This window comes from Sebastes umbrosus, chromosome 4 (genome assembly GCF_015220745.1).
Source record: "Sebastes umbrosus isolate fSebUmb1 chromosome 4, fSebUmb1.pri, whole genome shotgun sequence".
Lineage (NCBI taxonomy): Eukaryota > Metazoa > Chordata > Actinopteri > Perciformes > Sebastidae > Sebastes > Sebastes umbrosus.
Window position 1 is genome coordinate 36,868,378 of NC_051272.1, and position 24,920 is coordinate 36,893,297.

General features: G+C 41.8%; 1 long non-coding RNA gene across 1 annotated transcript in view; it reads left to right on the forward strand.

Moving 5' to 3' along the window:
• LOC119487067 overlaps positions 1–14,676 on the forward strand; it is an 18,446-nt gene extending 3,770 nt beyond the window's left edge. The window contains exons 2-3 of the long non-coding RNA XR_005206638.1: positions 4,117–4,122; positions 14,665–14,676. This is a non-coding gene — a long non-coding RNA (uncharacterized LOC119487067). The remainder of the gene's footprint in view (positions 1–4,116; positions 4,123–14,664) is intronic.
• The last annotated feature ends 10,244 nt before the right edge of the window (positions 14,677–24,920 follow it).

A 24,920-nucleotide genomic window follows, 5' to 3' on the forward strand; every position in this document is an offset into this window, starting at 1 on the left:
AAGGAAACATGATATGCTGTCGGAGTTTACAATAGAATCCGGTAATAGAGCAAGAATAGACAGGTTTTACAACGGACAGTCTATAAAATATCACCTTGGCTATTGTGATACTATCTCTGGCCTCGTTTTTATCTCTACAATAGTCTGATAAAAGCTTCACTGACTGTGATTGTCAGGTCAAAGTCAGAATGAAAGTGTTAATTGATTGTGTAGGAGTTTGCTTTATTTGTTTCCGTGAGGTTTGGAGATGCAGAATACAAACTGAAATTTTGACCTGCTGATGACATTCTGAAGGGGATCAACAGTTATTAGGGCCCGAGCACCGACAACGTCGGGCCAGCGAAAGCCCTATTGAAACTGAAAAAATTCTTCTTTTTCTCTTCTCAAATGAATCGCCTTTTTGACAACCTTACCATGCTCAGAAAGTTGTTAAACTTGGCACACTTATCAGACGCGGTGAAAAATTTTACATTTTAAGGGTCTCGGGCTTTGGTGTTGCAAAATGGCTCGCTAGTGCCCCCTGTAAAGTTGGAAAAATTGAGCCCCTCGCTCCAGTTTAACCTACAAGTATGAAATTTGGCAGTCACATGCAACATGTGGAGACGCACAAAATAGCCTATTGGAGGTATGCCCAAAACTCAACAGGAAGTCAGCCATTTTGAATTTTAGGTGCGATTTTTGTGCGATTTTCGTCCATTTTTAGCGTTTTATAGGCGCGTAACTACAGATTTAATCAGATCGACTTGAAATTTGGTCAGGACCATCTTAAGACCTAAAGGATGAAAAGTTATTCAAATAGGGAGTTTTCACTGAACGACCTGACCGTGGCGTGGCGGACATTTTGAGCCATTCGCCATGAAACAGGAAGTTGTTGTAACTCTACTGTACATAGTCCGATCTGCCACAAATTTCTCAGCCATGACGGTGGTCCAAACCTGAGGTCATTTTCATGTCAATACAGACTCATAGCCCCGCCCCAATACGTTAGCCGCGCCCCCTTTCATAACTCGTGAACCGTTTGTTGTAGAGTCTTGTGGCAGGCGTCATTGCGCTCACCAAAGTTCCCGTTTCATTGTGCCTGGCCGTGTCAGTCGGCGTCCCGCCAGTCCCCCCGATGCGCAGGAAGGTGCAAGGGCCTGTTCATCGCTGCTTGCAGCTTTAATTACTATTGATCCTGAGAGGGGCATGAATGGGCGCATTCATGGTAACGTAGGAACATGTCACCCATTGCAACACTGTGGCTCACTGATGTGTTTTTAGTAGTTTGTGGACTATTATGGAGCTCTACGGCACAGAAGAAGAAGATAAATCAGGCTTGGGCTACGAAGGCAGTATTGGTAAGTAGGATCAATTCATTGTTGCATTTGGTCTTTTCATTGGATTTGATAAGAAAAAACACCAGCCTTATTTTTTTTTAATTAACTTCTAATTTTACACACTACTACCACCCCTCTTTGAAGGATCTTATTTATTTTACACGATCCTCTGTGGATTTTACCAGTGAAAACCATCAGAAGTAAATAAATCGGATATATATACCTGTATATAGAAAATCAAATTAAGCTTAATATTGGAAAGGTAAATAAAAGGGATAAAGAAAAATGTACAGATCTATATTTGGTGTTTACCGATCTATATTTGGTGTTAGTGTTTTAATGTTTACAGATCTATATTTGGTGTTAGTGTTTTAATGTTTACAGATCTATATTTGGTGTTAGTGTTTACAGATCTATATTTGGTGTTAGTGTTTGGTGTTTAGCGATCTATATTTGGAAATGTAACTTTACTGCCAGGAAAAGGGCAGGAAACGTACAGACATTACAACACAGAGGTCAAAATCTATGTGTTCCTCCCTTGTTTACCCCACTCCCTTTTGTTCCATCTGTCAATAAAGATAAAGCCGGGAGGAAGGTCTGTGTGTGCGGTACACTGTGTTATCTGCGTGTAACATGGATATTGGGCAATGCCTTTTTATGCTATCGTAATAACTTTTGGTTTTAAAGATTTTATGGTAGCGTAAACTGCCACCACCTTTGTTAACCCGGTCTGGTCCGGTGTCAGAGGCAAGAAAATACAACCACACACACAGGAATAGAGTACAAAAGATATAGCCTTTATTAGATGGATGAATTCCTTAAAATTAGGACACCACGAGGCAGAAAGCCTGTACGGAGGTCAACGCCAGTGGACTCAGGTAGCCTACCCACCCTACGGACCCAAACACACCCTTGAAGAAACTACACACTATGGCGAAACGCACGGCAAGCAGAACACTGCACACTATTGGGACACAATATCAAAATGCACAGCAAGCGATTAAGGACCACGTAAACTACAGGCCAGTGAAAACCACTTCTACCACTAGGGAGAGGCAGAGGAATCCCTTAGCCACCAGGATGCAGCGGCGGCAGGCAGCCTGCTCGGTATGGCGTGAGGTGATGCGTCTAGTCTTCACTGCCGGCAACACTAAAAGTTGCGAACAGCACCCACCTGTCACCGTGCCAGCCACAGCCACAGCCATGGCAAAAGCAGTTCAGTCTCTCTCACGCGCCACGAGGCCTTTCAATCCTCACCTTTTGTTCCTGCACCTCTCCCCACCCCCCCTGGCAAAGGTGGAAATCATCAGTCATCAGGTATGTGGGACTCTTCCCTGGGTATCCACATGGAGTTACCCTCCCCCCACAGTTCTTCACTACAGTATTAATCATTGTTATTTTTTCTCTCCCAAGCTCTCAACAGATAACTGATTATGAAAACTAATCTGAAATTGTGTGCTATGATGTGAAATTGTGGCAGCTGCCCATTCTCTGGTGCTTGCTGTCGTTTTCCTTTTTCCCTGGTGATTTTTTGGTTGAATTGCTGAGTGATTGGAGGGTTATTCAGTTCACCTGTTGACTCTTAAATGATAGTTGAGAGCAGCTTGGTGCATTCCCCTCTTGGCCAATCAGGGTGTGATGATGCCCTTTCTGCAGGGCTTAAGAGAGGAGGAGAATTGCACACCCAGTGTCATTCTAATCTCTCCTTCACTAACTGCAACATGTGTTATCAGCCAAGCCAGAAACTCTCTGTTTTAGGCCCTTTTGAGATCCTGTGCTCTGTTGTGTTTTGCTTATTGAGAGTGTTGACTATCCTAGTTGGGGAAACAAAATAAATACCCTTCAATTAGGTTACCTGCACTAGGACGTTAAGGTGCTATTTGTGCAACGATCTGGCTTGCCTTACGATAGCCTAACGCCTACAGGCTGTATTTTGTTATTCTATTCATTTGTTGATTTTCTCTGAAACCCTTTATAACCATTTCTTTTAGTCTATTTCATTTGGGGAAACTTTAAAGGAGGGTAAAAGGAAAAATAAAAACAATATTTCAGTTTCCTTAATTGTTTGTTATCGAAGAGGCATTTGTTCATTATTATTATTATTATTAAGGAGGCATTTTATTTTATATTAATATGTCGATGGGAACTGGTTTTCAGTCTTCTGCCTGATCAACTAAAGTTTTGAGGGAATCGGTACCGCCACAAAATGAAATGCATCATGATCCTTTATGGTTTAGGAATACATGAAAAAGCAATATGTGCTGGCAGAAAACATCAGTTTGGTTTTTCCTTTAACCACTAATCCACTTTCCTGTTGTTTTTTTTACCACATGAGTACGTGTCAGACTCGCAGCCTTCTTTCCAAAAGAAATCCAGGGAGAGTATTCACCATTCACTGTAGCTTAGAATTTATTGCAAAATAAACTTAATATGAAAACAAAAGGTAGACAGTTGATTTAGAGTCCAGTTTAACTTTTTGCAGAGTCCATTTATCTGCTGTGGCTGAGTGAGGCTGAGGTCAATGACGGTATCTGCTGTAAACCGTTGTTACGTGCAGTGCTGTGTTGCATGTATATTGTGTTATTGTGCCCTCTACTCTGTCTCCTCAGGTGCCGCCCTCCTCCCCTGTGCAGCTGCAGTGGATGAAGGTACGCAGCCTGCAGCTGATCAGTAATCAAGGCGGAGAGTATAAGAGAGCAGGAGAACGGAGCAGAAGTTGCCAGTGGGCCTAACGGCAGTATTCAATACTGTGTGTGGTGGTTGTCTTTTGTGAATTAAGTGTGGTTATTGCTATTGTTAGGAAGAAGTGTTAAATTGTTTACTCCCTGATTGTTCGCTGTCTCTGTGGAGCAGTTTGTTTAAGTTGAGTACCTACGGGTTGTTTGTCGCTGCACCTTCTGAGCAGTAGCTTTAATTTGAGTGATTTTATATTGTTTTTTGCCATATTTATTTAATTGTATACCTACCCCATGCTTTCTGTTAGAAAGTAGTTCTCAGTTGGTGTTTTTGTTTTTTTATCATATTTTTGTTAATAAATTGTATGATTATTTTACACACAATCTTGTTGCCAGTCCTCTCATTCCCAGATTTACAAATTAATTTTGTTACTCCCTCGATCCCCTGGACCTTAAACGGAGGGGAACGTAACACCCGTCCTCCTCACCGTGCGTCATGCGAACCAACTTATACATAATGCGCCCCCACCACCTATGGAGGGTGCAAACACTTGTAAATACAAAATCAAATATTCTATTATACAAATAAACTTAACTGCGGCTCCTACACAATAAGTCAACGAAAAATAATTAACATATCGATCTCTGACCAGTCTGCCATTAATGTCGCCAGGAAACATTGCAGCATCATCCCAGTCCATGTCCAAGGCCACTCTGGGAGCCCTTTCCTTCCTGAGACAGACAACATATGGAGGACAGTGCAGGCAACAATACCGTCACAGGCCCTGTCGGGGGTTACCCTCAGGTGATGAAGGCACTGGAAACGAGTCTTTAAAAGGCTAAATGCCATTTCTATTCCAGCCCTTGTTCTTGCATGGGCAAGAGTGTAAGTGTGCTGTGCTGCTGGCTGGGGATCTGCAAAGGGAGTGAGTAGAAATGGCTGGCAGGTCTAACCCTCGTCTCCCAGCAACACGCCGGAGAATTCACCTGAGAACACAAAATGTATTCATTACAACTAAATAAATAGCAGTCAGTAAAACTTTGACACTATCATAATATTCAAGGGGCTTGATCAGTGACATTTGTGTGGTTTACCTTCTGATAGTCAAAAACGTAAATAGTACTGGCACGAATGGACCGAGCCGGACCACTTTGCCTCTACATTACTGAAGACACAGTCAGCATCACAGATCATCTGAAACAATAAGATGTGTTATGGTAATTGAATGCATAAAATTAATTAATGTAGTTAACAGAAACCATAACTCATTCTTTTTTGGAAAATTCTTTTTATTCCTTTTTTCCAAACATAACAAAACATAACACCGGTGCCATAATACCAAAAAAAATTCTTACATTTAATATGTAAATACACATATATACATATCGCTTCCCACTCCCACACAGAGACGGGTCCAGCCTTTTTCCCACCCCCAGAGGTAAAGTTACAGAAAAAATAACATAAAAATATTTTTTTAAATAAGTACTACAGTAATATAATTCATGGTAGTAAGATAGAAACCATAAATTAATTAATGAATTGATTAAATAAATGTAGAAAAAAAAAAAGAAAGCAGCACATAGATCAAACGGTGATGTCATACGTGAATTTTGAAAGTTCGCCATGACACAGGTGGCTGTTGTTACTTGACTTTACATAGTCCCAGCTGCCCCAAACTTCACAAGCTTGATAATAGTCCTGGCCTGAAAACATATACGTGCCACGACAGCGGTTACCCCGACGTGCGTGTTCCCCAAACGTGCCCCCGCGGGCACGTCTGGAGAACGCACATTCGGACAATGTATAATCAATTTCCTGTTTCCTGTAGGGGGCGCTATGATTTTCACTCATAATGTTACATATGTCTTCAGGCTGGGACTATTATCCAGCTTGTGAAATTTGGGGCAGATCGGACTATGTAAAGTCAAGTAACATCATCCTCCTGTGTCATGGCGAACCATCAAAATTCACGTATGACATCACAGTTCGAGTTTCTGATCCTTTCATTTTATGTTTTCTCTGTACCATGGCTTTTATATTTGAGCCCTGATCAGTGTTCCACAAGGATATGGAGTAGCCATCCAGTGAGAAACAGTTCCCACATATAGGGTATGACCCTCCAGAGAATTTTTTTTATTCCTAGAAAGCCCAAATTTACTGACCTATGGTACATTCTAATGACACTATTACATCAAATACACTAATCTTCATTATTGTTTATTGTAATCAGTTTGCCTGCCTAATTGTAAACATGTAGCTAGTGTGTCATTGTAAAGGACAATAAGACTTCTAGTGCGTTTTATCCCACAGTTTGTAATAATTATTAATATTTAAACCACGTCTATACCTGACTGATCAGAACTTGACTAATTTAGAATCATAGACCTTAATTATTTGTATTTATGGAAACCTTCACTGTGGTTTATCAAGACATTTCACAATGATGGTGTATGTATCCATTTCAATACAAATAAACACTGTTACTTTAAGGGTGCAAGGTCTAATTTAGTCTATGTATTGCTTTTACATTAAACTATTATATATTACACCTATATATGTAAAAAGGTTAATGACATGGAGTTACCTGTAAAAGTTGTATTACAAACACATATCAATACAACAACAGTTATGGAGGTTTATGATTTAAATATGCTATCAATACAATAATGTTGACATGATGTTGAGCAAAAGCGGTTTGTTTGTCAAACAGTTGAAAATAAGTGCATATGTTTTTTAGAAAATAAACTCCTTTGTCCATAATATACCACTTGTTTCTCTACAATGACATATTCACATGTGCCTTCTTCAACATAAATATGAAATGCACTCATAAATATATTTACAGTGTAATGGATTATGCCAGTAACAATATTTGATATTCAGATAAAGGTTTTGCCTAACACTGAAATGTGATATTATTACATTTACAAACACAGGCACCTACACTAATCACTTCGGTCATTATGATGACCTGACCTTAACATGAATATTAACCTTAAAACAACCTTTGTGAAAGCAGAATCAGAAATCATTTCTACTGATTTGCCAATTAATGCATACAAATGTATTCATGATTCATACTCAGTTTCATGATTTATACAGTATATAATGTTACATTTTTCACAGTTAAAATCATTCAAATCATCCAAAAAATATTAGGGAATATAATTTGTGTTAAACTCACTGTGTTGAAATTGTGTTAAACACAGCTTCTAGCACATTTCTAATCATGAAGCCTGGAATCAGATAATAAAATGCACTGCTATTAATTTACAACATTCAACACAATGTATAACATTACACACACGTTAAAAATAAATATATTTTATATGTTGTTACTAAACCAAACTGCAAATGTACTTTTCCACTTGTACTGTCTCATAGTTCAACTCCATTTGCACAGAGCTATCAACAAACACAGGCCCATCCACTAATCACTTCTAATCACCCTGCTTTGTTATGTAAGATAAAGCAATGGCTGTTGCACCAGAAGTCTTGTAGACAATAGCTCTCAAAATTCTGTATGTCTGATGAACTTAATGGCTGATCACCGACTCTTAACCTTTCCACTGCCTCTTCGCAAGCCAGCCATTAGAAATTCTGGACAAGGGGACGCATTTCTCTCATTGTGCCCACACTTAACATGAAACCAGATCAACAACTTTCATGTGATATTCACTGTGTTTTATCAAGACATGCCTCAATGCTGGTGTCTGTATAAATGCTTTCTATTTTCAATATAAATCAGCACAGTTACTATAATGGTCCCTGGTCTTATCTAGTCTATGTATTGATTTTTACATAAATTATTATAAAATAAACCTATAGCACAAGAACTCTGAAATAACAAAACGCATCAATAACGTGACTCAGATCATGTGATTCTAGTTAATCACCTCTACTTCTGTCAGCTTTGTCTTCATTTTCACTATCATCATACTTTCTCATACACAGAAGTATGTTCCATTAGTGCATATTTATATTTATGATTTAGGTCATGTGAATCCGTGTACGAGTTCACTTTTCTAAAGGAAACGTCATCTCTCAGTGAGCAACTGGAGGGATACGAATCAGGCTACAGTGTTTCCCGTTAATTATGCCCGCCAAATCTTCATAATTAACCAACTATATTCTGCACTTCAACGAGGGTGGGGTCATTTGGTGGCTGCTCAGTCGGCCCACAGGATTCACCTCTACAGCTGAATTACAACTGCTCGCCAAATGTGGAAGGATCTTATCTGACCTCTCCTTATGCATTACTACACATACAAATACTTCTACCCCTTTTCACTAACATGTATCTTTCTAATACATCTCATACATTTTTAGAACATTTGCTAAATTTTTACAAGTAAACCTAAAACACAGCCACATGACAATTGATTCAAAAAGTTGTTTTTATTTGCAAACAAGATATTTTACAATAAAACACTGTTCTTGTGCTACTAATTTTGCAGTGACATGCTGTTAAAATTTGACTATATACAACTTCTTTTAAAAACCACATGTCCAAAAAAATCCGGCACCTGCAACACCATCCTTCTCATTCAAAAATATTAACATATAATATACAATATTATCCTCCATCACAGCAACCAATCACATCAGAAATGATACAGATCATTATGTGATACAGTGTTGACATATGCACACAAAATGCTGAGTCATCGTTCTGTGTTCCAATTGAGGATTGAAAGGGTGAAAAAGTGTGAAAACACCCTTAAACGACTACACATGCTGACAGAAATGCCACAAAAAGTTCTTGAAATACGAAAACAAAATGTCTTTGCTCTTCTGGTTCAAATGCAAACCATCCCTTTTAAACAAATGACCAAGAACTTCCCCTCCTGACAAAAACATTTTGTTGGTACGCAGAAATATGACATTACACATCTGTGTTGTCTTTGAACTCCATCAATCTGTTGAACTGCTTCACCAGTGCTTTGCTTTTATGGTCATCCACAGGTCGCGGCAACACAGAACAAACAGCAACGTGTATGTCCTCACGTCCGCGCTGAATTCGATGTATCAATGAATCCATCTTCTGCAGAAGCAAACTGGGACATACACCACTGGCAATGCCGTTGGTCCCGATATTGATAACGACTAACACTCCTTCACAAAATGATACGTGTGCTGGGACAAACTGCGTGAAACTGTTGTTCCGGGATGCACAAACGCATTGATGTTGGAGATTGTGTCTTCCAGCCCACGGCACATTGAATCTGTCAGGAAACACACCTCCACACCTGCAACAATAACCACCACAATGTAAATTATGAGACAATCACCAACTTTGCACAATAACAATAACATTTACTTTCACACAAAGGCAATTATACTAACCTGTATTCACTTTGAAGACTTTCACTATACTTTGGCAGCCAAATATTAACCTCCCAGTTGATGCCAAACACACCATGCTGTTTTGTCTACATACCACATTTTTTTGTTGTCGCATTACTCTGCTGCATTGCCTTTGATATTTTGCTCCCTTCTACAAGGATGCTGTCAACATCTTTCCCTTTCCATGTACATACAGGAGCATGCGCATGTTGGATTGCTGCCACAACACTACATGCTAGCCCTTCATCCACATTACCGTGCGATGCTGTTTCTCTGACATCAGTCCCAGCAACAATAGGCGATAGAAATTTTGATAAACACATGCAAGCATTAATATTCGCATCACTCTTACCTTTGACAGTTCTTGGTGACATACAATGCCCCTGTTCTTCCACAACCACTGGCACAGCCCTGGAAGGTGACGCCTGTGGAGAGACATCGACCTTTGGTGGGATGGTTTAAAATCATGTATTTTTTCAGTCTTTCACATTATTAAAGTATAACTATTTATATATTAATGAGCAAAACCTAACACAGAAGAATTTTCTATTTGGTTTATACTGCAATAACAATGACATAGCTGAGACGGCTCCTTAATTTTTTTTTTTTAAAACGCCAACCTCTGCCTTCACATCCACAATCACAGCCCTGGCATTTAGCGGGTTTTCGCGAGACATCCTCCACCGAGGGGGCAGCGTCCAGCTATAAACAAAAAAAGAACAGGGAAAGAACTGCATTTAAAACAGCATGTTTTATCACAGATTGCCTATTATGTACTAAAAGGATTGAATGAACAACATATTTACTTTCATTACACACATCTCTGAATCAGTTTGATTTAAAAACAAAGACAAACCTGTGGCTCTGCCAGCCTCCTCTTGGAAGAAGCTGCTTTCTGCCGATGTTCCACATGTGGATTCTAATGTAAGACAAACAAGTGTTTTTTAAGGCAGATTTGAGGCATGCTCCTTTTGAACAATATAAACAGTCTAGGTTTATTAGTTTACATTATTTCAGGAAGAAAAATCACTTAAATATAGGGCTTCAAATAACACAAAGATCAATGCAAATTACCTTTTGTCCTTTTGGTGATGGAACAAAGGCATCCATCACAGCCAACATCTTACTGCTAAACCTGGCATGCGTCAGTGGGATGGAACACCTTCAAAACATTCAAACAAAATAGCAGAAAACTGTCGTTGACATTTTCTCTTCTCAAAAGGTAATCCATAAACAAACAATCAATAAACATATCCTAATAATTAACGCATAATACAAACATATCACACCTGTTGCTGAACAATCCTCCTCTTTGGTGCTCCATAGGACTTTTTAGCTTCCCAAGACCGCTGCCTCTGCAATGACAAATAGCCTATTTAGTATTCAACACATAGCTACCCATTGTCAATTACACAGATACCATATTATATATCACTTTATCCAAACAAGTTCAATCATTTTCTTACAGTGTGCAACATCTTACCTTCCTGCTGTAACTAACAGTCATATATCCGTCTTCATCTGCTTGACATGGCCCTGGTGCAGCGACCTCTCCCTTCACAACCACCTTTGGGGAGAATCTCCTAGCAGGCAGAGATGTCTTAGAAACAACTGATGGCTTCGGTACAGTACTCTCCAGGTGCAGATAAGCAGCAGTCCAGAACAGCTGCACCAAGACACCCATTCCCTCCCTGTCACTCAAATGAACCTGCAAAATACGTATTTTAACAGTAATTAAACACAAATATCGTACAATCTATATGCATCTGTATGATTTGAACTTATATCAATGACGAAAAGGGTACATCACACTTATGCATTTTCCATGTCACAACATATATACTTACGCCATCAGGGCTCCACAGCTTATGGTTGTGCACAGGAAAATGCTCAGCAGTAGAGACGTACTTCACACCTTAAAAAAATATGAAACATCATACATTACTGAAATTTAATATTTTTACACTGTGTTTTCAATATATTGCCAACCTACAATGCTATTTATTTTACATATGTTTTGAGATATTTATATAACTGTTATGAAGATCATGCTAGTTATACATTTTAGTTATTAAATAAATTTATAATCAAAAAATGGTGAATTTGTTTTTGCATTACTTGGCATGAAACCATAATGACTAATGACTAAAATGTATTCAAATAGTTTGCCCAGGAGTACACAACTTGTTAAATTTGTAACTGTAGTTAAACCCTTTGTTTAAACATACCCGCACATGCAGCCACACGATGAAACTCTTGCCTCAGGTGGTCCTGCAGATCCACAGCTACATTCAACCTCAGAGGGAAATCCAACACCACCACCTGTTAAATATAGATGTTCATAACTAAAACGTCATACTGTGGCAGCTGCCAATTCGCTGGTGCTTGCTGTTGTTTCCCTTTTCCCTGGTGTTTTTTTGGTTGAGTTGCTGAGTGATTAGAGGGTTATTCAGTTCACCTGTTGCGCAGGGTGTGGGGACAGGCTCTTAAATGATAGTTGAGAGCAGCTTGGTGCATTCCCCTCTTGGCCAATCAGGGTGTGACGGTGCCTTTCTGTAGGGCTTAAAAGAGGAGGGAAACTGCACACCCAGTGTCATTCTGATCTCTCCTTCACTCAATGCAACATGTGTTATCAGCCAAACCAGAAACTCTGGTCTGTTTTAGGCCCTTTTGAGATTCTGTGATCTTTGTGTTTTGTTTATTGAGAGTGTTGACTCTCCTAGTTGGGGAAACAAAATAAATACCAATCAATTAGGTTACCTGCACTAGGACGTTAAGGTGCTATTTGTGCAACGATCTGGCTTGCCTTACGATAGCCTAATGCCTGCAGGCTGTATTTTGTTATTCTATTCATTTGTTGATTTTCAATGAAACCCTTTATACCCATTTCTTTTAGTGTATTTTATTTGGGAAAACTTTAAAGGAGGGTAAAAGGAAAAATAAAACCAATATTTCAGTTTCCTTAATTGTTTGTTATTGTAGAGGCATTTGTTCATTATTATTATTATTATTAAGGAGGTATTTTATTTTATATTATTATGTGGATGGGAACTGTTTTTCAGTCTTCTGACTGAACAACTAAAGTCTGGGGAACTCAGTACCGCCACATAATTGGCAACCACGAAGGGACACGTAACACAAAGCATAATCTTTCAATAAAGAGATTTAGTTTTGTGTCCCATCTTCTGATATCTATTTAGCAAGTGTATTTGAGTGTATATTTCTGAAATGTGTATTTGGAGTGTAGCTTGACTATTAGTCCAAATAATTACTAGTGACCATCCATCATGTCTTGGGAAGATCCAGACATTACAATGACCGCATTTGAACCGTCGCTTGCAGAATTGGAATCCGAGCCTTCTCTAAATGTTAGCTCGGATATGCCTGTAGATGTGCAGGAGGTGCACATACTGGATGATGATGATGATGATGAAGAGGGATGGGTAGATGCTCCAGTAGAACCACAATTGTCTGTGGACACTCATCCTCTTTTGGCTTTAGAGGGCTTATTACTTCCGCCTTCATCCCCAGTTCCTGTAGCTCCTCCCATCCAGGAACAATCAGATTCTGATTTAGTCATTTTTGCTAATGCTGTAGAGTCGATGAAACTTGTGTTCAAAAATACAGTGGATTGGCAGCGTGAGTGTCTGTCAAACATTTCAAAGGGCATACCCATCGATAAAGCTCTAAAAATGTGTACTACTCTCATAACAAATGTGGTGGAGAAAGCAAGTAACCATTCGCTCGCAGAAGTAAGGGATTTTGGTTCAAAGTGCATAAATGCCATTCAGTGGAATGCACAACAAACACAGTCTGAGTTCCAAGAGTCCCTGATTATTGACCGTCAAAACTTGATGACCTCCATTACATCCGCGGTCACTGAAAACAAGGATGTACAACTTCTTGTGACACTGCGACAGCAGATGGGTTCAGTGCAGGCTACCTTTGAGTCTCTTGTGCGTCAACAGTGTGCACTCAATTCTCAGGTCAATTCAATACTGCGAGAGGAATTGTTCCTTAAAGAAGCAGTAACACCTGTTGCAGTTTCGTCTCAAGCGCACACATATGCTGTTTCTCCAGTTGTTGAAAATGTGGTTTTGTTGCCTACCTCCGCTCCTGTGGGAGTTCCTTCAGATTGCTCAGGAGCTGCTGCTCCTAAGGGTGAAATTTTCCAGGATGATGTTAGAGAGAATAGGGGCCCACTTCATGTCAAACTCGTTTTGACAGGTGTGACTAATCCGGAATTTCCGGAACTAATTGGTGTCCAATGACAGGCTGCCACGTCATACCGGAAACCACGCCCACCCGCCCCTTTTTTCCCACGCTCAGGAGCCAATGAGAAGCGTCTACGTCATGGTAGGCGTATTTTCCCACGCCTCCGTGGGAATTTTTTTATCCAATGAGCTGGGACCATGTGATGGTGGGAAATTCCCACGGTTTGAACCAGTGGGAAGTGTGTGAACTTTCATCCAATGAGCTGGGACCATGTGATGGTGGGAAATTCCCACGGGTTTGAACCAATGAGAGGAGGGGTGTGAACTCTTTTTGAGAAACCAATGAGAGGGGAGGTTGGGTTTTTAAGATAGAATAAAATAAAGTGGATTTTTCATTCTTTCCTTCTACCTTGTACTCAGCATGGATCCGCAAGCGTTGATTACGATTCAAATGGAGAACTGTAAGCCGTTGGATGAAGAGGCTTCGTCTTCCTCTAACAGAAAACCTTCTGATGGCTGGTCCTCATCATTGCTCAGTCAGACGCCTGTAACGCTTTATCAAGATGTTACCGAGATACCAGGAGCTCCAAAGAGATGTATGATGTATCTGTGCCGTACTCAGATGCCTCCTTCAGGATCTCTGCATGAAGAATGGTCTCTATATCCCTGGATGTCTGGATCCTGGGGTTATGTGTTCAAGTATGAGTTGGGTGAACTGTGGATGTACCAGCTGGGTGAGGGGGAAATTCTGGGTCCTTCAACCATCGTGACGGTGTTGAGCATCGAGGATTGGGCTGTGATGAAACTGATGATAAAGATGGCTGTTGCTATGACTAAGAGCCCTGTGAAAGAAGAGAACAAAGAGGCCTCATCTGAAGAAGAGAGCGAGGATGTTGATGTGACTACATCAGATTCAGGATGTTATTTGGAGGAGGAGGAGGAGGAGAAAAAGGAGAAAAAGGAGAACGGGAAGAGAGTGCATAGTGAGAGTCCTCCTCGTCCTCCTCTTCGGGAGAAACGTCCGAGGTTGGGTATTCGGTTTGATGACCAGGAGTTGGTTAAGATGAAAATCATTTTGGGGACAATATGGCCATCCAAAAGCACAGGCTCAGGCAAATGGATGACTCAAGCCAGTCTGCGTTTACACAGTTCACAGGCATTCCCGGAACAGGAGAAATCCGTCAGCATCTTTGTGATGGAGAAATTTAATCCTGACTGCGGGTTATTCCGCAGCGTTTTAGTGATACCAGCGAAGGAATGGCTCCACAGGATGTTGGAGATAAGGGAGAGGATTTCTATCCTTTTCCAGAGTTGTCGCAACTGGAGAGAGGCGATGGTGGTAAGAAAAACTCTAAACTTTTGAGTTTCATGGGAAAAACAAAAAAAATTCCCACGCCTCCTTGTACCTCCCACTTCTAAACCACAATTCCCACGCCTCCTTAACCACGCCTCTTTGAACCTCCCACTTCTAAACCACACCCCCCTTCTGGTATTATAAAGAACGCTGTCATTCCCGTTGCACTTTTTGGATATGCCCTACACACGACCGAAGTGCTCCCTCCGTCCTCGTAAGCTCTTCTCTTCTTCTTCTTCCGACTTCATCTACCTCGGCTCAATGGCTTTAACAGAAGTTTGTCAGCAAAGTATGGACGTTATCTCGGAGGACGAGCAGACGGTGCCCGAGGTACAGGGCCAGGCCTTGGAGGATGAGCAACCGTTGTCCGAGGTAGCGGATAAGGACGTGGAGGACGAGCAAACGTTACCCGAGGTAGTGGATAAGGACCTGGAGGACGAGCATACGATACCCGAGACACCTCCTTGTTCGGAGGAGGAGGAGGACAGTAAGGAGAAGGAGGAGGAGGACAATAAGGATAATAATGTGGACGGGGTTGACGGATGGATGTATCGTGGACAGCATCAAATCTGCTGTTTATCATCTGCTCAGCCTGACTATCCGCAAGTACCGCATCGATGAATGCTATGGATGTCAGATCAATCATCCTAGCCAGAGAAATCATGGCTGCTTGGAGGTGTTGGAGGAAGACTTTTTCCAGGATCACTATGAACATTTGATGAAACGACTCAACACCCCTCGCTTCATTCCCTCCATTCAACGTCTGCTGATGAGCCGCAACGTCAACATGAATGATCTCAGAGTCCGGATGGTGGCAGAGACTCTCCTGCATGAGTTGAAAACGGCCAAGTACATGTGGGAAGCTCTCTCTGATGTGTATGAGAATCTGACCGGAGAGGATACTGAGAAAATGAAACAGCTGCAGGCCACCGGTGCCAGCTATATCGGCCTTTGATAAGCTGAAATGATCTGATGCTGAAATGATCTGATTTTTTACCTTGTTACCAAATGTTTTCTTTTTGGTAATCATATATCCAAAGTTTTTCTTGAGTTTTGTAGTTTGTATTCATATATCCAAAGTTTTCTTTTTGTAATCATATATCCTGTTTTACTTGAGTTTTGTAGTTTGTATATTTAATTTTTTTTTAGTAATCATATATCCAAAGTTTTTTACCTTGTTACCAAATGTTTTCTTTTTTTGGTAATCATATATCCTGTTTTTTCTTGAGTTTTGTATTCTCGAGTTTGTATTGAGATTGTAACCTGTTGAGTAAAAAAAAAGAGAAATAAAAAAATTTTAAATAAAAAAATGCTATTGTTTTTCTTCCTTTTTTTAAAAAAAATGTTTTTCTTCCTTTTTTAAAGAAAAAAAAAAGTTTATAAAAGCCAGCTCACACAGAGATTTGTCACAGTTTTTTAGAAGACAGGATGGCAGAGAGACGGGTGATGAAAAAAGTGTATTACAACCCCCTTCATCCGGCAAGCTTTGGAGGAGTTGAACGACTCCGTCAGGGTGTAGAAGATGAAATGGGTGAAAAAGTCAGTGTTCATGATGTTAAAGATTTTTTATCAGAGCAAGACGCTTATACTCTGCACAAACCAGCCCGAGTACATTTCAAGAGAAACAGAGTGTTTGTGACCAAACCGTTGAAACAATTTCAAGCCGACCTGTGCGATATGCAAGCCTTGGTCAAACATAATGACGGATTCAATTATTTATTGACCGTTATAGATGTATTTTCGAAAAAAGCCTATGCGCGCGTCTTGAAGAAGAAGACGGCGTCTGAAGTGGCAAAGGCTTTAGAGTCGGTGTTACTGGAGAGTCAAATACCTGAAAAGCTACAAACAGATGCGGGTAAAGAATTTTTCAACAAGAGGTTTCAGGCTCTGATGCAGAAATATGGTATGGTGCATTTTAAGACGGCTAGTGACTTAAAGGCCTCGGTGGTGGAGAGATTTAATCGTACGTTAAAAACGAGAATGTGGAGATATTTTACGGCTCACAACACCAAACGTTACCTCGAGGTCTTACCCGACCTGTTGAATAGCTACAACAACAGTTACCATAAGAGTATAAAAATGACTCCTATGGAGGTAACCTCTACGAATGCTGTTCAAGTGTTTCATCACCTGTACGGTACAATCTCCTCACGTCCAAAAATAAAAATGAATTTTAAAAAAGGGGATCTGGTCAGAATATCAAAGTTGAGAGGAGTGTTTGATAAAAAATATGAACAGAGTTTTACGGACGAAGTGTTTACAGTGACGCGTAGCATTCCACGCACACCCCCTGTATACAAACTACAAGATTATGACGGCGAGCCTATTGAGGGTTCGTTTTATGAAGCCGAGCTGCAAAAAGTAAAAATGACCGGCGATAAAATGTTTCATGTGGAGAAAATCTTAAAACGACGCGTCGTCAAAGGTGAAAAACAGGTTTTAGTCAGATGGAAAAACTGGCCAGAGAAGTTCAACAGCTGGGTTAAAGCCTCGGAGGTGGTGGGTATATAAAAAACCTCGTACCAAGCTCCTCGGATCATTCAGAGAAAAAAAAATACAGAATCATGGAAAATACCAACGCCGATGGGTTTTACGTGACTCTACCTTCCAACGCTAGTAAGGAATTATTTAAAAGTAATACCAGTAGTTGTTTCACCGTGGATTTGGCTAAACCCATTGAACTGAGTGGCGAATGGGTGGTGGGTCTGTGTGAATTCATCTACCCTCGCACCTGGTATAATTTATCCTCGGCCGCGTCCTATTTTGAACTGAACCGAACGATTGAAGAACCTCAACCCTTGGTGATTGTAAAATTCGGTCGAGGAGGGCATTACAGCCGTCATAAAGATCTCCTGGACCAGTTGACCCCGGCCGTCAAAAAGTACGACCCCTCCTTTGAAGCTTCTTTCAACAACGTGACCAAATGCCTCGATGTCAAAGGCGAAGGTCAATATAAAATCCGTGCCTATCCTCCTCTGGCTTATATGTTAGGAATAAAAGTCAACGAGTGGTGGACTCTGTCAGCGCGCTCTACCCCTTACCCCTGCGATTTAAACGCTGGAATATATAACCTGTTTCTATACACTGACATTGTTCAGTATCAAACGGTCGGCGACAGCTACTCACCGCTGCTGTGTGTAGTGAACGTGAAAGGTGATTACGGAGACGTGGTGAGTCTCAGATATAATACGGTACATTACCTACCCGTATCGAAAAATTACATCAAATCCATCCATATTGAAATTAAAACAGACCGCAACAAGTACGTGGACTTTGTTTATGGGAAAACGATAGTCAAGCTGCACTTCAGACCCGTTCAGCGTTCTCTACCGCTTCATTAAGAAGGATGGCCACGTTACGTCTCCGGGAGGATCCTCATCGTTTTGTCAGCTATTATGAAAGTCAAGTGGGAGGGACTCTACCCGGTTTTTACGGAGCACCGGTGATGTACGGTAGAGGTATAGGATCAATCTTCTCAAAATTGTTCCGTTTCGTAGCTCCTCTACTGAAGAGGGGTTTTGCCGTAGCCAAACCTCATCTTAAAACGGCTGCCACCAACATAGCCTCTGAGGCGGTCCAAAGAGTGGTGGGAAAACTGACGCAACAGAAGAATCAAGAGGGTTCCGGAGGTATTATGGTCTTATCACGTAGAAAGAGGAAACGCCCACCAGGCAACCGAGTTTCCTCTAAAAAACGCTCCAAACGTAAAAAGAGCAAATCATTCGGGAGTGACGGCGTGAAGAGAAGCAAGTCTGCGCAGAGCTCCGATATATTTTAATTTTGTTTTTAACGTCTAGTCAAACATTAAAAAAAAAATGGCTCTTTTACATCAGAAATCACCCGAGTGCACTCTGGCAGAACTGGATCTATTTTCAGCTCCTATGACACAATTATCCATAGAGGATAAAAAATATCAAGAATGTCAACCCATCTCAGCGCTGAACGACAACTCTCCCATTGAATTCTTCATCCCCGGAGACGGTGAAAAGTATCTTGACCTGAATGACACCATGCTACATCTCCGGGTGAAAATTACGGAGAAGGACGGAACCAACATCCCCGTCGATACGGCCGTAGGGCTCATCAATTATCCTCTCAATACGATTTTCAGCCAATGTGACGTTATTCTGGGGGATAGATTGATTTCACAATCCAGCTCCACACATCCTTACAGAGCCATGATCGAGACTCTGCTCAACTATTCGGAAGATACGTTAAAGAGTCAATTCAGCGCCGGTCTGTTTTACAAAGACACAGCGGGTTCTATGAACTCTGTCGTCATCAATAACGGTCCTAACAAAGGGCTCGTCCAAAGAAGCGTCTTCACGGCCGAGTCCAAAGAAGTCGACCTGCTGGGCCCGCTTCACACCGACATATTTTTCTGCGAGAGACTTTTGCTGAACTCTGTAGATTTGAGAATTAAACTGATACGCAACAACGATGCCTTCTGTCTGATGGGAACACGCGACTCAGAGTTTGCTCTGAAGATAACAGGCGCCTCCCTGTTTATCAAAAAGGTCACCGTTTCCCCGGCCGTCAGATTGGGTCATGAGGCGGCCCTGATGAGAGGAAACACACTCTACCCCCTCTCACGCGCGACTGTGAAAACCTACTCCATCCCTGAGAATTCCAGGATCTGTAACCAGGAGAATCTCTTTCTGGGCGCTATACCTAAATATGTGGTTCTGGCCATGGTACACCACGACGCCTTCACAGGCAGGAGGGACCTGTCCCCCTTTCATTTCAGACACAACAACGTGGAGTACCTGGCGCTCTGTCAGGACGGACGACAGGTTCCCTCTAAAGCCTTTCAACCCCAGTTTGATCGAGGGAATTCGGTCAGAGAGTTTTACCACATGTTTACCGCCACGGGGAGACACCTCAAAGATTTACCTCTGAGTATCGATTGTAGGGAATTTAACGAGGGGTATTCTCTGTTTGCTTTCAATCTGGAACCGACCGACGACACCACTGCCCTGTCTCCCGTTTCCAACGGAAATTTGAGGCTGGAGATGAGATTCAGGGTCCCTCTGCCTCAGACAACCACACTTATCGTATACGCCTGTTACGATTCCATTCTGGAGATCAATGCTAAAAGACAGGTGTTGGTGGATTATTATTAAAAAAAATAAAAAATATTTTTTTTTAAAATGGATAATCGTCGGCTGGAACATCTTTTACATCGTCTGTTGGGAGATGTATTCTGCGGGGTATGGGCTTCTGATCAGCTAGCCTTACTGACGCATGAGTTTCAAGCACCAGCCTACTTCATTGTCAACACTCACCCTTCACATCTACCTGGAGAACATTGGTTATCTCTGACTCTGGAACAGGATGACTCTGCCACTTTTTTTGACTCTTACGGATTCCCGCCTGATTTTCCACACTACCCCTACAGCATCTTGGAGTTTCTGGAAAACCGTTCAGAGAAAATACTGTACCATGACCGTCAGCTTCAACACCCTCTGTCGATCGTTTGCGGGCAGCATTGTGTTTTTTATCTCTGCCATAAGGCCTGCGGATTATCTTATAAAGAAATATTGTCTCTGTATCACCACGATGTCTTAGAAAATGATCGTATAGTATCTAATTTTGTGACTAAATATCAACGCTGTCTCACTCCACATCAACGTCGTCAGAATTTTCATCACAGGGCCTGCTCTTTACACATGTTTAGAGATGCTTGTAAAACGCATGTAAAAAAAACAAAAAAAAAACAACAATAAACATTTATTGAAATGTATTTATTTCATTTTTTTCTTGTGTGTGTGAAAACATACAAAAATCAATCAAAAAGTCATCCAGCTCGGGGATAGGATGATTCTCCTCTTTATCCTCTTTGATCGTGGTAGGGGTGTTTTTTCTTCAAATTCCTCATCCTCTTCATCCGTTTTGAGATGCCTGTACTGCTCGCGCGCAAAACGGTTACTCAACATAGATAAGGGGATGTTTACTTCCGCCAAGGTATTTAAGAAACTTAACCAACCTTTCGGAGAAGATGAGGTTTTTTTATGAGTCAGTGAAAGGTTTTTGAATAAATCCATGATATGAGAACCTTTGACCACGTTCCCCTGATAAACAAATTCACCCTTGGAAGTCCAGTCCACGTTACCTTCTGATAATTTCTGCATAATGTACCGAGCATTTTTACGAGAGCGCGGGGGTAGGTTTTTTATGACCTCGCTCGCTGCCTCTAGTCTGTCTTTCCCTGTCTGAGCAGATGCAGACGCAGTCCTCTCAGATGCCTGGACAGATGTAGGTTCAGGCTGCAGGGGTTCAGGCTGCAAGTGTTCAGACTGTAGGGGTTCAGGCTGCAGGTGGAGAGTAACCCTACGTTCATCATTCTGACCTTGTCTCATGAGAGTGAGATATCTGTGCAGCAAAGCTTCATACCTCTTCACCTTTTCATAGGAACTCAACCCTCTCTCGTCTAGTATAGCTCTCATTTTTTCATCCAAATCATTTTCAGCCGTCTGTCTGATGGAGGAGGAGGAGGAGGAGGAGGTTCGGGTTAGCTTGTTCATCTCATGGGGTGTCAGGAGAAACATTTTGTTCACCTTGGCCATCTTTTACATCTATTTTTTCTGAATCAAGTTTCCAAAAAGACCCCCTAGGAGAGGTATGGCTGCGGCCAGCAGAGGAAAAATAAATCCTCCCGTCTGTTTCTTCAAAACTCGATGTTTACGTTTTAAACTGGTTTTCTTATCAGCCAGCAGTCTGATGATCTTTTTTTGACTTTTCAGTTTTTTGTATTGAGAAGTAGATAGAGGAATGTTCCTATTCTGTTAAGTGCATTACTGCCTCCTGTGGACGTTTAAGGTAGTGAGTGTTTTTTCTAAGTTTCACTTTTGATTCTCCATGTGGTTTTCAGTTGAACAAAGAGCAGCCCACAGTATGCATGCAAAAGCAGTTATCTCCCTTCATTTGAGCCTTGGAGTATATATGTCCGTAAGTAAAGATGTGAATCATTGTTAGATTGACTGTTTTGATAAAGAAGTAGTCCTGTGGAAGGAAAATGTTATTTGATTGATTGTTATGAATCTACTTTAGTCTACACATGTGTGTATGCTCACTTTTCAGATTGCTAGCTAACCAAGGGAGATTTCAATGGAGGTCTAAGCTAATAACTGTGCAACTTGTAAACTAACCTAAGTTACTTACCTGGTGGATATGTATGTTAAGTTAAAACACTAACCTGTCATGTTATTACCTGAAAAGAGAGAGGGTTAAAATTCATGGTCATTTAAAAAGAAGTTTAATTCACGTTTATTACATTAAGTTAACAAGCATTTCATAAGCAGAACTATTTACATTGTAATTTAATTTCATATGCTTGTATCTGCTGTGTATGCAGAATATTAATACATGCTTTGTATGTATTTATTTCAGTTTTACAGAAACGACCACCAGTAAAGCCACACCTTTTTCAAGACACGGTTTTATTGGAGTTTTTGTTCACTATCTGTCTAGCTTTGCTCTGACACGTAATTGTGAGGACAGAATAGTAAAAGGACAATTACACAGCGGGTGAAAACCACGGGAATTACACTGTAATCAGCACACTGCATACAAAGCTCTTCGAAGCAGCACCAAGTGGACAGACACATCATGGAGACCAGCTCACAAGTCTCCAAGTCATCTGGAAGATCAAGCAGATCTTCAGCCAGTGCAGCAGCAACCAAGGCAAGAGCTAAAGCGGAGGCAGCTCGTGTACAGGTCTCATACGCTGCAAAAGAGGCAGCTATGATGAGAGAAAAAGCTCATCTTGAGGCCAGTCTGTATGTGCTACAAAAAGAGAGGTGTGCCACAGCAGCGTCAGCTGAAGCAGCAGTCTACGAAGCAGCGGTTGAAGTGGAAGAGAGACCTCTCGGAGACTTAACCCAGATCGCTCATGAGGATCCCGCTCAGCGTACATGTGCAGACCCATTCCTTAGCACCACACGCCCAGCAACACGCTCCAGTCTCACAGCAACCGCCTGTCGAACCCACACAAACAGAGACCCCTCAGCAAAATACAGCTCAGAGCGGGCCACCTGCAAGGGCAGAGAATGTTCTGTCAAAGTTGTATATTAAAGACGAGCAAGTAAACAACATGCAAAGAGCAGACGAGCCAGTAGATGATGCACAAAGAGCATACTACCCTTGTTATTCCCCTCCACCGATGTCTCGCACACCCAGCCTTAGGGGCTATGCATGTGAAATACCACAAATGACTGACTTAACAAAATACCTGGTCAGGAGAGAAATAGTGAGTTCTGGACTGTTAAAATTTGACGACCGCCCGGAAAACTACTGGGCATGGAAGACCTCTTTCCAAGCTGTTGCCAGAGAGCTCAATCTAATAGCCAGAGAGGAGCTCGACCTACTCACTAAGTGGCTCGGCCCAGAATCATCTTTGCAAGCTCTGCGAATCAGGTCAGTTCATGTGCACAATCCAACAGCAGGTGTAAACATGATTTGGCAGCGATTAGAAGACAGTTACGGCTGCCCTGAGATGATCGAACATGCCCTGCTACAGCTGGATAATTTCCCCAGAATCTCTAACAAGGATGGCCAGAGGCTCAGAGAACTAGGAGACATACTTCTGGAGGTAGAGTCAGCAAAGGCAGGTGGGCACCTACCTGGCCTTGCATATCTTGACACTGCTAGAGGAGTCAATCCTATAGTGGAAAAGCTTCCATACGGCCTGCAGGAACGCTGGATCTCTCAAGGCTCCAAGTACAAAGATGAACACCGTGTTTCCTTTCCACCATTCCGATTCTTCGTGAAATTTATATGCAGCCAAGCAAAGACCAGGAATGATCCAAGTTTTGTGTTTTCCACATCCAGCAGCTTGAACCATTCTAAGCCTGAGAAACCTGAAAGGTTCAGTAATCGGACACCAGTGTCGGTGAGAAAAACTGAAGTGTCAGCCCCACCTCCAGCTTCACAGGGCTACACACCTGCAAAGAAAGCAGATGATCCAAGCAATCAGTGCCCTATCCACAACAAGCCACATCCTTTAGCAAAGTGCCGTGGATTCAGAGGCAAGCATTTGAACGAAAGGAAAGCTTATCTGAAGGAAATGTTCATCTGCTTTCGGTGTTGTGCATCTACAAAGCACATTGCTAAAGACTGTAAGGCAGCTGTGAAGTGCAAGGAGTGTAATAGTGACAAGCACATCTCTGCATTACACCCAGGTCCAGCTCCCTGGTCAGTGGGGACCTTTGTAACGGAGCAAGAGCATGGCGGGGAGCGAGCCAGCGGTTCGTCGCCTGAAGTCACATCTATGTGCACCGAAATCTGTGGCGAGACCCTTGGGCCCAGATCATGTGCCAAAATCTGCTTAGTCCACGTCTACCCTGTTAACCATCCTGACAAAGCTGAGAGAATGTACGCAGTGTTAGACGACCAAAGCAACCGGTCACTGGTGAAGTCGGAGTTTTTCAACCTGTTTGGCATCACTGGAGATTCATCCTCGTACACTCTGAAGACATGCTCGGGCATAAAGGAGACCGCAGGAAGGAAAGTCAGCAATTTCATTGTTGCAACACTCGATGGGAAAATCAAGGTTGCACTCCCCCCTCTCTTAGAGTGCAATACGATGCCAGACGACAGATCTGAAATTCCCACTCCTGACATCACACAGTACTTCCCTCATCTCGCACCAGTAGCAGACAAAATTCCTCCACCTGACCCCAGGGCTCCAATCCTTCTGTTGCTAGGGCGGGACATTCTGAGTGTCCACAAAGTACGCGAGTAGTACAATGGTCCACATAACACACCATACGCACAGCGATTGGATTTAGGCTGGGTAATTGTGGGTGAGGTCTGCCTCGGAGGAGCTCACAAGCCAACCAACGTGAACGTCTACAGGACAAATGTTCTGCAAAATGGACGCACCTCATTTCTCAAGCCCTGTAATGGAACAATCCATGTGAAGGAGAAATTCAGTGCTTCTATACAGCAACATCATTCGAGCCCTTCTTTCTGTTCAGAGGAAGTAGCTCCCACCACCAACACAGACAATCTTGG